The sequence below is a fragment of the Pseudopipra pipra genome, chromosome 1 (genome assembly GCF_036250125.1).
Source record: "Pseudopipra pipra isolate bDixPip1 chromosome 1, bDixPip1.hap1, whole genome shotgun sequence".
NCBI lineage: Eukaryota > Metazoa > Chordata > Aves > Passeriformes > Pipridae > Pseudopipra > Pseudopipra pipra.
This window is the reverse complement of record NC_087549.1, coordinates 12212440-12227496: the sequence shown is the minus strand read 5'-3', so window position 1 is coordinate 12227496 and position 15057 is coordinate 12212440. Positions and strand designations below refer to the sequence as shown.

The 15057-nt window shown below is 45.0% G+C and overlaps 1 protein-coding gene across 7 annotated transcripts in view; it reads left to right on the top strand.

The window, feature by feature from the left end:
* The window catches only part of ZHX2 (zinc fingers and homeoboxes 2), a 76306-nt gene that overhangs the window by 30993 nt on the left and 30256 nt on the right, over positions 1 to 15057 (top strand). For 2 of the 7 annotated variants that reach the window (XM_064645751.1, XM_064645741.1), the window contains exons 2-3: positions 1155 to 1227; positions 1920 to 2098. The gene's annotated coding sequence lies outside the window, so the exon portion shown is untranslated. Of the gene's footprint in view, positions 1 to 20; positions 789 to 1154; positions 1228 to 1919; positions 2099 to 5161; positions 5519 to 6737; positions 6825 to 15057 lie in introns of those variants that run through there. The other 5 variants (XM_064645761.1, XM_064645791.1, XM_064645772.1 and 2 more) reach the window with 5 other exon arrangements.

The following is a 15057-nucleotide window of genomic DNA, read 5'->3' as shown; positions in this document are numbered from 1 at the left end:
GCAGCTATCCCTTGTGTTTATTTCTCTTTTACGATTCAGTGAAAGTGGCTTTTTTTCTGCCTTACTCTGAGACAGAGGAAAGCGGGAAGCAGCTTCCCTTTAATCTATGAATAAACATGCAGCTTTTTCTAGTCTAAGCTCTTAAAAATTGGTTATGGTTGTGTAATAGCTTCTGGGTTCCCAGCTCCTCCAGTAGCCAATATACTCTTTCAGGAAATCAAGTCATATCTTCCTTTGAAAAGACCCAGAAAAATACCAACCTAACCTGCTGGGAAGAAGCAAAAGACTCCAAGGGATTTCTTTCGAGTTTGCCAGCTGACCTTCCTCTGGCCAGATAACAGAGTCTGGAGTTTCAAACTCAAATACCGAGTTTGAAAAGCTTGAACTGAAAATGCAAGTTGTGCTCATGGTGCTGCTGAAGCAATCAATAAGTTTCTGCCTCTTTTCTTGGGGGGCTAGCAGGGTGGTTTGCCGCTTGTGTTTCTTTTGCTCAGAACAGTCCCATGACCATTTTGTTATCTCTTTACCAGTTCTTGCAGACCCTCAGGCACAGTGTTTTTCAGGTGTGTATACAGCCACTGCCAAAGGGGAATTTTTTCTATCAGTTCTGCTCTTGCAGCTGCTGAAGCTAAACCTTCCTCTCCTGTTCTTTTAGGAGGAAAAAAAAAAGTAAAAATGAGGAAAGCCAGCTTTAGCTTTGGGACAGAGCAGGTGAGTCCCTTTAAGGAGGAGAAGGACAGTTTTGATGGCATTTTGTTAAGCTCCCAATAGCCAAAGAGTTTGTTCTGGTACATGTCAGCTGCAGCAGATGTTTTGTGGGTATTTCCAGTGCAAACCGCAGCAGTGGTATCTTAGGACATCAGCGTGTGAGTGCTCTCCACTGTCTGCTTGGCCTAAGAAATGTGGATGTTTTTTTTTTCCCAAGAGGGCCCCAAGGTTCATCATGTTACTGTAAAAGGGGCTGGAGGACCAAATCTTTGAAATTCTGCTTGTCAGTGGTGGTTAGTGGAAAAGGGAATTGCTGGAATTCCTGTCAGCATTCCTGGTTACTGGTGAAAAAGCTAAATTATCACTCATACAGTGGAAGGGATGGCTGCTATTTTCTCCTCTTTTACTTTTCTCCTTGACTTACATGGCTTTTCCCTCTTTTGTAGGTGTCAGAAGTACTGCTTAACTTCAAAGAAGTATTAAGAACTGAGATTCCCAGGATGTAAGAAATCCAGTGCTGTGAGTGATTAGCTTTTTTTTTTCTGTTTTTCTTTACGTGGGAAATTCAAGCTTACCCAAACAGAAGGAGAATATTTTAATTTTTTTTTTCTTTTAAAGACACTTCAAGAAATGTTTACAGCAAGCAAATCCAGTCTTTTGGAACCAGCTGAGTGCCTTTGGCACCTCTTTGCAACCCACAAAATAAAGTCAGCATTGTATTACCACATAGGCTGAATAATTATCTCACTGCAGATATGAACCACATGAATGCATTTAACTGAGAATATGGTCAGCAGAATGGACCATTAGCACCGTCTGAACCTTGTTTGTTGTTTCCAAGCCATTGAAAGACACAATCTTGGTGAAGATTTGAGGGTGCTTGTGTGTTTTGAAAGTAAAGAAGAGCACAGATTGGCTGTGAGGTTGTTTCTGTGTGTGCACAACACCCCAGCCCTGTCATCAAAATGGAAAACTATCCAATATTTGGCTCTTTCCTGATGTGATAAAATAGCTTCAAAGGAAGTTTTATACCACAGGAGATACCTGCACACTTGTTCCAACGCAGCTTGGCCAGGAGCTTTTACATATATATAAACCCCTCCCCCCCAAAAAAAAGTGTATATTTAAGGAGCATCTGCACTATGACCTTTTTCTGTGCATTGCTAAAGGGTTTGAGCTGTGATTTTGCATCAGCTGTGGCTTATTTGCAGTTTTGCAGGTGGACCAGGCAGGGCTATATTAGACCCTGCTCAGGAAGCCTTGGCTGGAGTTTCTGACTGTCTCCCTGGGCTCCTGGGGCAGCTTCTCTTGTCTGATGTGAGGCTGAATAACAGGGCAGAAATTTGGACTGAGGGTTTGGATGCTATTGTTTGGGACTTCATTGCTTTCTGTAAGTAATTGCTTTTTTTGTAAGCAAATTTTCTTAGTAGAGAGGTTGAATAAGGGGTTTTTTTGAAGTTTTTAAAATCAAATCAACTCCCATCCCATTTTTACCCTGTTCTATGGTGATGGAAATTTATGGTTACTTGGAAATCAGTGGAGTTTTGTTTCCATTTTTATTTCAGTGGCTTACAGCCTGTCTTCTGTTACAACAACAAAATCTATTTGGGTTAGAACAGAATAAAACCCCAAATTGAAATCAGCCTGAGAAAAGAAAGGGCTATGTTTTGTTAACAGGAGAGAAACTAAGTCAATCCATGTTTGGTAAAGATGTGGTACAAATTTCTTAATAAATACTTAACAAGCATTCAGGAATTGGTAAGCAAAAAAAAAAAAGAAAAAAGAATCCTACTTTCAGCCTTTTGTGAAGGATCCTGGCAATCAGTGCAGTTGCTGGGAGAAAAGGGATGTGAAGTGATGACAGTGTTTTGTATTGATCATCCCTCAGTAAAGTGGTCCATGGTTTATATTCTTCCTTTGAATCATGTATGTTTTCTCCTAACTCCTTAGTGACTGTCACATAAGACCTGCTAATTGAGCTGTGGGGTTTATTTTTTGTCAGTCGCTTACAAAACATTGCACAGGATGGGCTCTGGCCTGTTATTAACAGATGTGTTGACTTCAGAGTGATGGGAAGAGTAGATACTGATTAAAGTGAAGAAAGTTCAGCAGAAAGATGCCATGTGTACGTATTGTATCTCTCAAGGTATATCCACTCATGAGAAGTGCTCTTTGCTCATCTCAAAAATAAAATTTTCTTGTTTTTCTGTTAGGTAGGCAGCGTTGAAATTTGGGAAGCATTTTTGTGGTCCTAATGAATCTACATCCTAATGCACCCCTGTGGTGGTTGCTTCCACAAAGGGAATAAATGTGGGGATCTGCTCCTGCCCTTCAGAGGAGGGCTGCTGGTCCCAGGTGAATGTTGTCTGTGTTTTTAAGTCAAAGCAAAGCAGAAATGCTGAGGGAGGCATGTAGTCCACGTGCCTCTGATATATCATAGCTGTGTTAAGAGGATGAGAGAGAAAACAAGAGCAGCCTGCTTGGATGCTGCCCAGGTATGTATGGTCTCAGATGGCTCTGAAATTATTGCAGCAAGATGTAGTTGCAGCTCAGGAATGAAAGGAGACTTTTAAGTTTCATTTGCCTGTCTTCTCCTGCTCTGGCTGCACGACAGAAGCCTGAGTGAGGAACTGGGGAGCATAAGATGGCTGCAGCAGGGTGATGCTGACTTCTTGCTCAGAAGCTCAAGGAGAAACCAGAGCGGGAAGAATTCAGTTCCTGTACATCTGCTCTCTGCATCTTCTTGCAGTATTGCCCTGCGCAATGTTTCAGGATCAGGTGTTCAGTGAGAGATTTGATGGAGGGAGAGAAAGAAAAGGAGGCTTCTTTGCCATCTCCTTTTTTCTGTTTGCCTGCTGGTACCCAAAGGTGGAGCTTGCCAGCAGCTGCTCCCAGAGGTGCCGTCCCCTGCAATGGACGGCAGTCTGGGATGTAGCAGTGGCTTAGGGTGGCCTTGACTGACACCCATTCAGAGGGGACCTAAACCAAGAGCTGACATGCTGTATTATGAGCAGTCAGAAATGGTGTTGGTTTGAGAAGCTCCTGCCACTTCTGGTGTGTTTGGGACACTGATGAGCAAACTGTGAGTGGTGGTTGCTTCATCTGTTAGGCTTTAATTCACCTTCCCTTTGTAAGGCAGCATCTCTGTTCTGCTATTTAAGAGCAATACCCACTTTTTTTGTGGGCAGGATTCCCCGATGTAGTTTTGTTCTCAGAGCAGTCCAAGGCAGAGCCATCTGTTGGTGGAGGATCAAGCCCTGGGAGGATGCAGGGGAGGGTTCCCTTCAGGTTGTATGTGCTCAAGGAGAAGCATCCTCAGCTGTAGCATGGTGGTGTGGTGGCTCTCTGACCCCAGGTCTCTGTGAGGACAAGTTGGTGAGGTAGCTGCAGATCAGGGAATGCCCAGGGCAGGCTGCAGCATTGGACTGCAGAGGCATAGCAGGTCTGGCAGGAGAGCAGGGAGGACAGAGAAGCTCTTTTATGTATTGGGAAAATTTGGGGAAAACTAACTTGGAAAAATTAACTCATTTATGTCAAGGCTTTTGGATGTATAACTGTAAAGGAGGCACTTGTTGCAGTGAATTATTCTTTATCAGATAAGATTTAGATGGGTTTGGGGTTATTTTTATAATTTGGAGCTTGAGCAGTGAATTTGTAAACACTTTCTGCAAAGAAAATGACAGCAGTGCATCCTAGGAATGCCAGCACTACGCACAGAAACAGCTTTACAAAATGCAGCAGTGGCACTGCCTCCTTGCTCTTACGTGGGGCTAGGGATTGGGCAGCAGCTGCAGCAACCCTCGAAGACTGAAACCATAACTTGCACTTGACACCAGAAAAGCCACTGCTTCAAACAGTGTACTCCCCACAAAATCCATGCACATTCTCCCCATGTTCAATCAGCTGACTGTCTGGAAATGTTGGACAGACTGTGTTTTATTTTTAAAAGGGGGGGGGGGGAATACTGTTACAACTGAAGAATAGAGATGTGGAGGAGAAGTTGGTTGGAGAGCAGTCAGGAGAGATGAGGCTTAGCCAAAAGCCTCCATTGCAGTTCCCAGCTGAGAAGGGATGAGGAGATTTCTTCCATGTAACTGCAGATTTGCAGTTCATATCTCAGCTGAGGGGTGGAAAGAGGGCAGGTTTTCCCAAGAGCTGAGTGCTGCCCAGGTTTTGGTAAAAAGAGGGTTGCTGCTGCCTGGCTCTCCTGCAGCCCCAGTGTGGTGGTCCTTTGGGGTCTGACTCTGTAGACAGGAGCTGATGGTGCCAGAAGAGGCGAAAGCAGGTTTTGTTCCGTTCTTATTTTTGATAGTGTCTCTTCCTCCTTTTCCATTAAGTATGGTGTCACAAATGACATCAGTCCAATAACTGCTTGTGGTTGTCATAGTCACAGCCTGTGACACCCAAACAAAGCAGTAGGAAAGTGAAGCTGGCATACAAATGCTGTAATATTAATCACATTCCTTTTGGTTAATAACTGCATGGTTAGGTATTTATTTTCCATTGGAAAAAAAGAGGAAGGGGACTTAAAGCAAAAAATTGAGTCATTTAGGGGGAGGAAGGTGGTTCCCAACTCCATCTGAGCAACACAGCTGCGCTTCTGTCTCCCAGTACTCTTCCCCTAAGCCAACATTGCTCTGGACCTCAACTACCAAACTCTCTCCTGCAGCTGTTCCCATCGTTGCAGACCACGTGGTGATGGTCCAGCATGGAAAGGCAATAGGAGATATTCCACTGCCTCTTAATATGAACTATGTCCCCAGGGCAAAGCCTCCCAGGGACTGGCAGTGAGTACCAGCAGGAGCCACAGGTCAGCCAGCTTTGACTGCTGGATGGATGAGGTTGCCATTCTTGTGGTGTATGGACAGAGCGTAGAAAGGTTTTTTCATCTTCTGGAGGATTTAGATGCGATGCGGGAGTGGTTGTTTGTGGTTCTTTGTTCTGTTTTGGGTTTTTAAATCTGTAAAACGAGCTATTCTGGGTGAGCAGCAGAGCTTGTTTGCCCTTGCAGGGTTTAATCTCCACTCCTTCGGAGTTTTGCACAGTTGGCCTGATGGTAGGAAGGTGCTTGCTGCAAGAAGTAATTCCAATAATTAAAAAAAAAATTTACAGAAATAGATCTGGTACAAGTGCTGCATTTGCAAGACAGGCAGGTGGTCAGGGCTTGCTGGGCAGGAGCCACCTAAACCCCTTGCTGCTGCGGGCATGTGGGGAGCCACCATCCATGATGCCCTCACCAAAATTCCCCTTGCCCAGGGCTATCCGCCTCTGTGCCCCTATGGGAACATACTGACCCAGAGTGCTCCAGCATGGCTTCCCCAAAATATTTGGGCCTGTGATTCGTGGGATGAGCCCAGACAACCACCCAGCCCTGCCTGAGCCGGGAGCAGGCAGCAAGCACACAGAGCAGTGTGGCAGGGAGCACTGACCAGCCCGGGGGCTCTGGATTCCAGCATTTAGTGCTGCAGCTCCTCCCGGCGCTTCCAAGGGGGTGCTCATTATATAATAGCTGCTGGTTGATTAATATGCTGTGAGTCAGAAGCGCCAGGGTATTTTAGCTTTCTCTAGTTGCTATGGCAATGTTATTTTAACAAATAGCTTTTTAATATTTAATTAAAACAGCTTTTGGCAGGCTGGAGTAAGAACTATTACAATTACTACTACAAAGGGTTAGCAATGAAGTGTATTTCAGAGTCACCTCTTTTGGTTGGGTCGGTGTCATATGTCCCCCACTCCAATCTGTCAGCTTCAAAAAATTAAAAAAAAATAAAAATCATTAATTTATTGGTTGTGAGAAACATATTCTTGTTTCCAAGACACAAAGCAAATGCAATGCAAATCTGCAGTTACTCTTCACAATTGAAGGTTGTCAATTCTTTCAGTGTACAGTGCCAAGGCAGCTCTCTAAGGATGAAGCGATATGATGGTGTTTATTAATTGCTGCTTTGTCACTGGTATTCCTTCTTCTACCTTTGCCTCGCAGATGAGATCATTCCCATTTTACTTGCTTCATGTTTCCTCTCTGTCAGGTTGGATGCTTTTCCCTTGCCAGCTTGTGGAGGAGGCTGGTGCTGTGTCCAGATCAGGCTCTGGATGGAATCCTAGTCTTTTTTTAGGTGAGCTCCTCTGCTCCCTGATACCAGAGGATTCTGCAGTAGAGACAAATGAACAGAGAACTCAGTCTCCAGAGAAAAATAAATATTTAACAACTCTCTTTGTAAATACCTTTATTTATAGAACAGTTGCAGGTTCTATCATGCTTGATAAATGGGAATGCTTTTTATGCAAGAATTCTGCCTTGAGGTACTCAGTGGATACTTAATGTTGTCTGTGATATAATAATGAAATAAATGTGTCGCTCTCATGTCACCCTTTCAGCCCCTATTTTCTGTGATTAACTTCAGTATTGCCCACTTTGTCTCTATTCACATTGCATTCCTTAATATTATACTGAAACCTAGTTTGGACAGTAACACCTTTATTTCCTGAGGGAAGGGGAAGGCTGCAGAGACTATATGTACCTCCATCATGTTATCACCCTGGTGTCTCACCACGTCCTTGAGGTTGGTGAGCTCATCCTCTTGCTCTCATAGAGGCTGGGATAGTGCTATTATCCCATCTTATAAACAAGTGAAAGTAAACCTGAAGAGACAGATTAGGATGTGTTTCACCCCAGCTGCCTATAAGCTAAGCAATTGTTTTGTCTGACCACTTCCAGCATCAGTTGAAATACTGCACCATTTGCAGAGATGTTTTGCCCTGCTTTAGGACAGATGTTTGAGGCAGGTCACAGGTGTAACACTCAAGAGTTATTTGTCTCTCCCCATGTAACTCTGAGCCATAAACTCAAATGGGGAAAAACTGGACAAGAGAACTGCCACCCTGCACCAAAGATCTTCTATACAATTTCTGTAGGTCCATAACAGTGTCCAGGCTGGAGGATGTCCTTGCTTGTTGCACTGCTCTGGTCACACAGTGTCAGGTCCCCAGTCCAAAGCAGCACAGCTAATCTCTGCCACACATTTCTCGCAGCTGGGCATTGAGGATTAAACAGCTCAGAAGGAGGTGCAAATCCTGTCCACAGGCATGTAAACTAAGGTGCAAAAGATTTGCCTAAATCTTTCTAGCAAGCCAGGAAGAGAACTAAGGCTTTCCTTCTTATTTACACTGAAGATGTGTTGTTACGACCAAAGTGACAGTGATAATATTATTGCTGTGGTAATACAGGAAACAGTATGGCTGTGTTAGGCAGTTCTTTAAAGCATCCTTCTGAGTTGCATCCCATACTTATTGCTAATTTTTTTGATGTCTTTTTAAACCCCTCTGCTAGCTGATGTCAACCTCAAGGAGTCCAAAGGCAATCCCAGGATGTGGTGGAAGCAGGGGGTCTCTGGGTGGGTAGTGACAGCCACAGAGCAGCACATGGTTGCAGCCACTTGTGTCAGCTGCTGGTTCCTGAGAGGTCTGGGAAGGAATCCTTTCTATTTTCTACCAACAAGGATCTGAAACATACTGCAAAAGTATTTGACTGGTTTCATAGCAAATGTGGGTCTCCATGAGGCTTGCAAGGCAGTAGCTGTATGGCAGGAGGTCCTGCCATAATAGAGGGGCATCACTGAGGGACAGGCAGTGACTGTTGTGGGGGAAGCTGATAAGCAGGTGGATGAAGCTGGCATTGCCATCGAGTGGAGGAAATGAGTGCCTCTACTTTAGCAAACACAATCGGGCTACCCCAGAGGGATAAGGGGGCTGAGAGGTTTGAGCCAAATACTCTGACCAAAGGGAGCTCGTGGAGCCATTCCTTGGGAGGAGGTGGGAAGAGTTTGGTGATGGTGACTGGCAAGGGTAGGGAGGTCTGAGCATCAATGCTTCTGGATATCAAAAGCTGATGTATTAAGTAGCTGAAATGGGAATTCTAGTGAGCAGGCAGAGAAATAACACTTCTACCTGGAATTTTCATTACATGGCCAAATTTTGGAAAGGATACAGAGAAAAGTGCTGCACAGTAGCAATCCTGCTTGGGCTACATGCTGGAGTCTGAGAGAAATCCCCCTATGTTATGGATGAGAGAGAGTGGCTGATAGCCAGAATGCTGACAGTATAGCAGGTGGGAGAGCAGGGAAGGTTGGGAGCTCTGCCATCCCTGAGCAGAGGTGGCCCAGAGGTGAACAGTGGGCTGTTGGGGAGGGATGGCTGTGCCATGAGTCTGTGTGGTGGAGCAGACCCAGCAGTGAGCGATTTGGGGAAATCCCTGATGGGTATTGATTGCTCCTGAGTGCTGTGATAAGTGGCAGGTCTGGGTAGTCGGATCTGCTCTGGAAAGCTGATCCCAAGGAGGAAAATTGGGTTCTTCGAGGGAGTGGCAGGGGGAAAGAAGAGGATGGGTGCCTGTATTTTTGTTTGGGTAGCTGTGCACTGGAGTTGTACTGGAAAAGCTGAAATGTGATTTACAAGGGGAAATAAAAGCTCCACTGCAAACACAGACTGATGTGAAAGAGTTTACCTGCCAGGTCCTCAGCTCAGCCTCCCTATATGGGTGAAATGTGCTATATAGATCTTCAATTTACAGTAATTTGGGGCTCGCTTGTTGTCTGGAGAGGCATGACATGTACTCTGGCAGATCAGACTCCCCCCACCCCTGAGTATAAGGGTGGATCCAAGCTGACAGTGCTCAGAGATACTGCAGTAACAAAGACTCCCCAAAATTAAGCCCAAGGACCTTTCTTTTCTGTGGTTGTTTAGGATCCATGCAAGTCGGTGATCTTCCCCAAATCCCCATGTTACCAAAAGCATGCGGTCTCCTCCCCTCGCCTAAACACTCCCTACACTTAAGTGGAAGCAAAGCCAACTTTAGCTGGTCCCAACTATTTAAAAGATACGTTGCTACTTTCATGTGTCCCTGATAAGCAAGAACATCAAGGGATGGAATAGAGTCAGGTGAATTGAAAGAGATTGGAAGCGACAAAAATTGCAGTGAGCTTTCCTAGAGCTTCCCATCTCCACCTGTTCCAGTCCTTTCCTTTATCTTTTGCTGCCATCAGTAGTTTTTGGTAGTGTTGTCTTCTCAGTGACTGTTCTCTCATGGGGATGTCTGTTGGAAATCAGGAGGTTGATGTGTTGAAAGCAGGAGCACTTGGGCCTGTGAGTCTGCTTGTGTATTGCAGAATGTGCTGCTGTCTCCTAACCCAGAAATGCAATGGCAGTGACTATCACGTGCTTTGCATCACCAGTAGTTTCACACCGTACAACTGTGATATTTGCACAGGTAATGTGTGCTTAATCCCTATTTTGCTGGTAGTGGCGTTAGGGTAGAGCATCACATAGGTGCTGAGCACAGTCGTGGTCTCTGAATTGACTCAGTTTTCATTGTCAGCATTAGTCATGACTCAGGTATAAACAATCTGGCAAGTTTCCTGTCTGCAGTTCTCCAAGTATGGTCATCTGCTTGCGTGCCTCAAACCAGACTGTAACTGTGTGTGCTGCACTCTGAAATCCAGCCAGGTTTGCTACAGATTAATCAAACCCTGCAGCACTCAGGGGCAGCTGCATTTCAGATGCTGCTGTGAGTGTGTGTAGGGAAGGGTGAGGAGCAAGCGTGGTGCTCAGGATCTACTACAGGAGGACATTCAAGTTCTAGTAGGACAGGGAATAGTCTTTCATTTATTGTCTTTGGTTGTTATTAATATTGGATTAAAATATGATTTATATTATTTATATTATATATGTAATTGTATCTAGTGGTTGTATATTAATTATTATATACTATATGAATGCAAAGAACTACTGCATTATTTTTAGCTCTGTTACAAAACATTCAGTGGATTCCCATTTTGATGTGACCTTGCTCACCTGTTAGGAAAATTTTCCTGTGTGACTATCCAGGACCTGCACCACCTGAGCTGGGACTGAAGCCCCTTCACAGTGGGCAGCTCCAGTGAGCCACCCCACTTACCTCCCTACACTCACACAATCAAGACGGAGTTTCCTTACCAGCTGGACCCCAGGTTTCTCATAGAAGTGTCTCAGACGTCTGGATCCTTAAAATAATTTAATCATGGTGCAATAACAACAGCTTGAGCTGGGTGCCTCCCAAAGAGGGACCCCAAACAAAGGATCGAAGTCTATGTAGTGAAAGTCTGAGCTCTTCCAACTCAGTATTTGGCTCCTGCTGCATCTGAGTGTCTGGTCACCTGGCTTCCACAGAGGTCCTCTGTGCCCTTTGTTATGCCCAAGAGTAGGCACCCACTGTTGCCTCAAGCTCCCACCACCCAGAGCTCAACCTGCAGCTCACACTGCAGCTGCACCCCGAGCTACTGGCACTAAATGTATTCCTCAATGACTCTGATGGCTTTTGATCAAGTAAAAGCTCACTGAGTGGCCATGGGCAGGCCATCCCTCTGATACTGGAGGAGTGCAGAGAAGGAGCAGCTTTCTTCTTTGATCTTGCTTCTGCTGGAGTCAGTAGCAAAATTTCAGAGGACTTCAATGAGCCAGGATCAGTGCTCTAAAAATACTACCAAGGCACTTGGGAAAAGCACTCCTGAGTAGGTGAGGAGAGCCCTTATGTGCCTGCAGGGCAGAAGGGAGCGCACCCTTGGTAGGTGTTACTTCTTTATGAACACATCCTTTTGGTGCATGTTATTGAAAGGAAAGAAACTTTGCAGCAGTAGTTTAATGTGTAGTGCTCTCTGTTGTAGCAATAAGCTTTGATCTGTTACTGTAGAAATTCTGCCACTTTTTATGCAAGAAGGTCCAAAAGCCCCTTCCTTTTCCTGTCCGTGAAAATCTTAATCTGAAGGGTGTATTTTGTGTGTGCCATGAGGACCGCTGAGCATCTCTTTCCAGGTGAGTCTGGATGAGTAATTGTGTCACTTGGATGACCTCCTGACATATACATCAGCCTCATGCTAGTCCTGACTGCCAGAGGTGGAAGTGAAATTAGAGATATACCCCGTGAGTTAAAAGCAGTGTAAAGCTTCTAGACCCTGCTGTAACTTTTACATCACCTTCAAGGATTCCAGAGAGTGGTTTTGAGCACGGGAAGTAGACAGGGTAGGCTGGGGGTCAGATTTGTATCCCCTGGGATGTGATGTCTGCCCACAGTGGTTGCACAGGCAGGAGCAGGCATAGAGTTGCTCATCTCCTTTCCCAATGGAAAATGGCTTCAATGTGTCCTTAAGCCTGAGGCTGACCAGGGGAAAAAAAAACCCGTGCTCAGGCCCTGAGAGGGCCCCAGCACTGCTCTGCAGTTGCGATATATCTAGTACACACAGCTGTGTACTAAGGGACAGGATAAATGGAGAGGAGGGAGATAGTGACCTCCAAACAGCTCCTGTGGTGGCAGATTGAAAGGAAACACTCTGTGTTTTAGCTGCTCTTTGTAGAGGGGAAGGTGACTCCGAAAGGGCATTTAAATAGCAAAACAAGTAGATGGTATTTTCAGGGTTTCCTAAGCTAGTTGCAAAAGTAATAATAATGAAAAGATCTCATTTATAAGAGTGGGAAGTTTCAAGGCTGCAGCTCTGAGCAGCATGCCAGGGTTAGGAGTGCTGTGGAGCCCTGTGATAGTTCCAGTGTGCTGGTTTGCTTTCAGGCTCATGGAGGGTTCCTTTCCTACCTGTCTAGCCTCCCTCTGTCCATCTGTGCTGTCCTTGCCCAGAGATGTAGGGTCTATGAGAGAAGGCCCACTGGGCCACTGGCAGTGACTGGAGTTTCCCGCTTTGCTTTTTTTTTTTTTTTTTTAATATTTGCTATGAGTAGGTTTAGCTTAGGAATTATCCCTGCAAATCACAGTCCCTATTTCTGACACCTGGCTTCTGCAACGCATCGCTTGTCTGCCAGCAAACACGTGGCTGTGCCCATCAGGTCCCTGAGGCCAGTCATAGATACCTGTTGAAACTGTGGCTTCTCCTCCTAAAAACCTCAGTGGATTTCCTGTGCTCTGGGATATGTCAGGGGAACAGAGCACTGAGCTCAGTTGTTGTGGCCTCTTCCATGGCTGCCTGAAACACATCTGTAAACTTAGTGGTGGTAACATCAGTGTAATGAGCTCCTGAGCAATGTATGGCATCGATAGCACAGCAGCTGCTGGAAAACTGCAGAGTCCCTTTACAAGACACCTTCTCAACACCGTGAGCACTGAGATGATGCCATACAAACTGCCTGCTGGCTGTTCAATGTCTACCCTAACGTGCTGCTTTTGTGTTGCTTTCAAATGCCAGAATTTTGCAATAAATGATTGCAAGTGCATCAGTTCTTGCCCCCTGCAGTGCACGTTTGTGGTCTTGTCTGGTCCTGGTGTAGTGTCTGCTCAGGTGGAGGCTCCTGGGGCATGTTGAGCATTACAATATGCTCACGTTTTGTGTCATCACCATGACTGTGCAGCACCAGGTCTGTTTTGGGGGAGAAACCACCCTCTTTTGTGCAGCGTAATTGGTTGCTGTCGATCTACTCTGTTTGCTTTTCAGGAAACTCTAGCAGGATTAAGCTTGCTGGCACTGTCTGACGCTGCTCTGTGCCTCTGCTCTTCCTCAAACACTCAGCCTTGAGAGCTCTAAAAGGCTGGACAATCCCCAGGGTCACCTCACAGGAAACAGGCGTTCAAAGAGTTCATGTAATTAGCTGCACTTTCTTTTTAGATACCACCTAATCTGCTTGAGTGAAGGAACCAGCTGTCCGATTTGCTTCATCAAGGCTGGCCTGGGCATTGTGTGAAGACCTCAGTGTGTGTCCTGGGGCTTTCCCTGGCTCTTCCTGCTGGTGGGAGCCTCAGCTGGGATGGTAGCACAGATAACATTATAGCAGGGTTTAAGTGTCAGACACCTGTATGAAATGCTTAGGACTTCAATTTTTTTCCAGGATACTGACCTCCTGGGGATCCCATTACATTGTTTAGAGATTTGGGTACTGAACACATCTGAAAATTAGACTGTGTCTGCTTTACAAAGGATGGATTTTATTACAGGCAATTGGAAGCTGGGGGTGGGAGGGCTTTGTATTCCTGTTAGTCAATTTGGTGGCTTTTCTTTTTTCACTTGGTCAAAAAGATGGCTGATAGCATGGCTAGATCCATGCACACTGCCAGTCTGTGTATACTTCCCCATGTGGGTTACTGGAGGTGACAGATGTTCTGCTGCTGCTCCTTATTCCCTTCCCTGAGACCCTCTTTGTCAGAGGCTGGTGCCAGATTGCTCTGTGCACCTTCAGCACAGCAGTGGTTAACTCGAGGTGAGCTGTGTTTCATGGGAACTCCAGGAGGGTGGTCCCCACTTTGCAAAGGTTAACATCATTCTGGTGGATACCACTTGCACTTTGCCCTCAGCAGGGTAGAAGCACACTCTCTCACTGCTTGAAGGGTTCGAACAAAATATGCCTGATTGCATGAGTTGAAGTTTCTTAGACTTGACCCTAAGACAGATTTGCCTGCAAGGGGCTATTGTCAGAGACAGCAATGCTTGGTGTTGCTTGTTGTTGCTGAACCACCAATTGTTGAATATCTAGGTTGTTGCTCAAAATTGCTATTTTTCTCATAGTGTTATTAGACAGTTTTGAAGCCTATTGATTTATGAAGACAGCAATATTTAACACTTTTTTTTAACCCTCAAAGCAATTTACAACTAATAATCCTCCTCACTCTCATGTGAGCAGGGACATAGTGTATAAACTCTTTGGGACAAGGAGTGAGGCTTGTTTGGGTTTGTAACGTGATTGGGGAAAAACTGCTGATCTGGGAAAACCTTGCCATAGAAATCCTGCCTAGGATTTATACAGAGAAACCACTTTGTGTAAGTAACTCAAATGTGCTGGTGAAAGGATTGGGATGTTTCTAGTGCAAGCAGTTAAACCATACCTTGTCATTCTCAAATTTATAAAATGCAATTTTAGCTGTCTTGGGAGGTTTCCTCTTGTTTTTTAAAGTTCCAGAAGTCTACGTGGGAGATCGTAAAATTGGATGAGTACTGTGTGACTGAGGGATTTCTGAGTTAATTAGTAACTTGAAACATAAGAAAATAAAGATTTTCTTGACTTGTTGCATTAGTAAGATATGTTTGAACCAGTGCTGCATGTCGTTAAACATCTGGTGAATCACATCTGACATACATGCCAAAAAGAGTCTGAGATAATGGGACCAAAATGTCATGCAGTAATGATATTCACAAAACAGAGTAATTTCCTGGAATATAATCCTCAGAGATTGTAAAATTAAATTTGAAAATGCATCCCCATTCCTATCTTGCCCCTTAAAAAATAAAACCACTGGAAATTGTTAACCCCTTGGTTGTTCTTACAGCAGCTTGTGAAGGTTAAGCTTATTGTTAGGTCTCAAGTGCCTCTTTCCTACCCCAATTT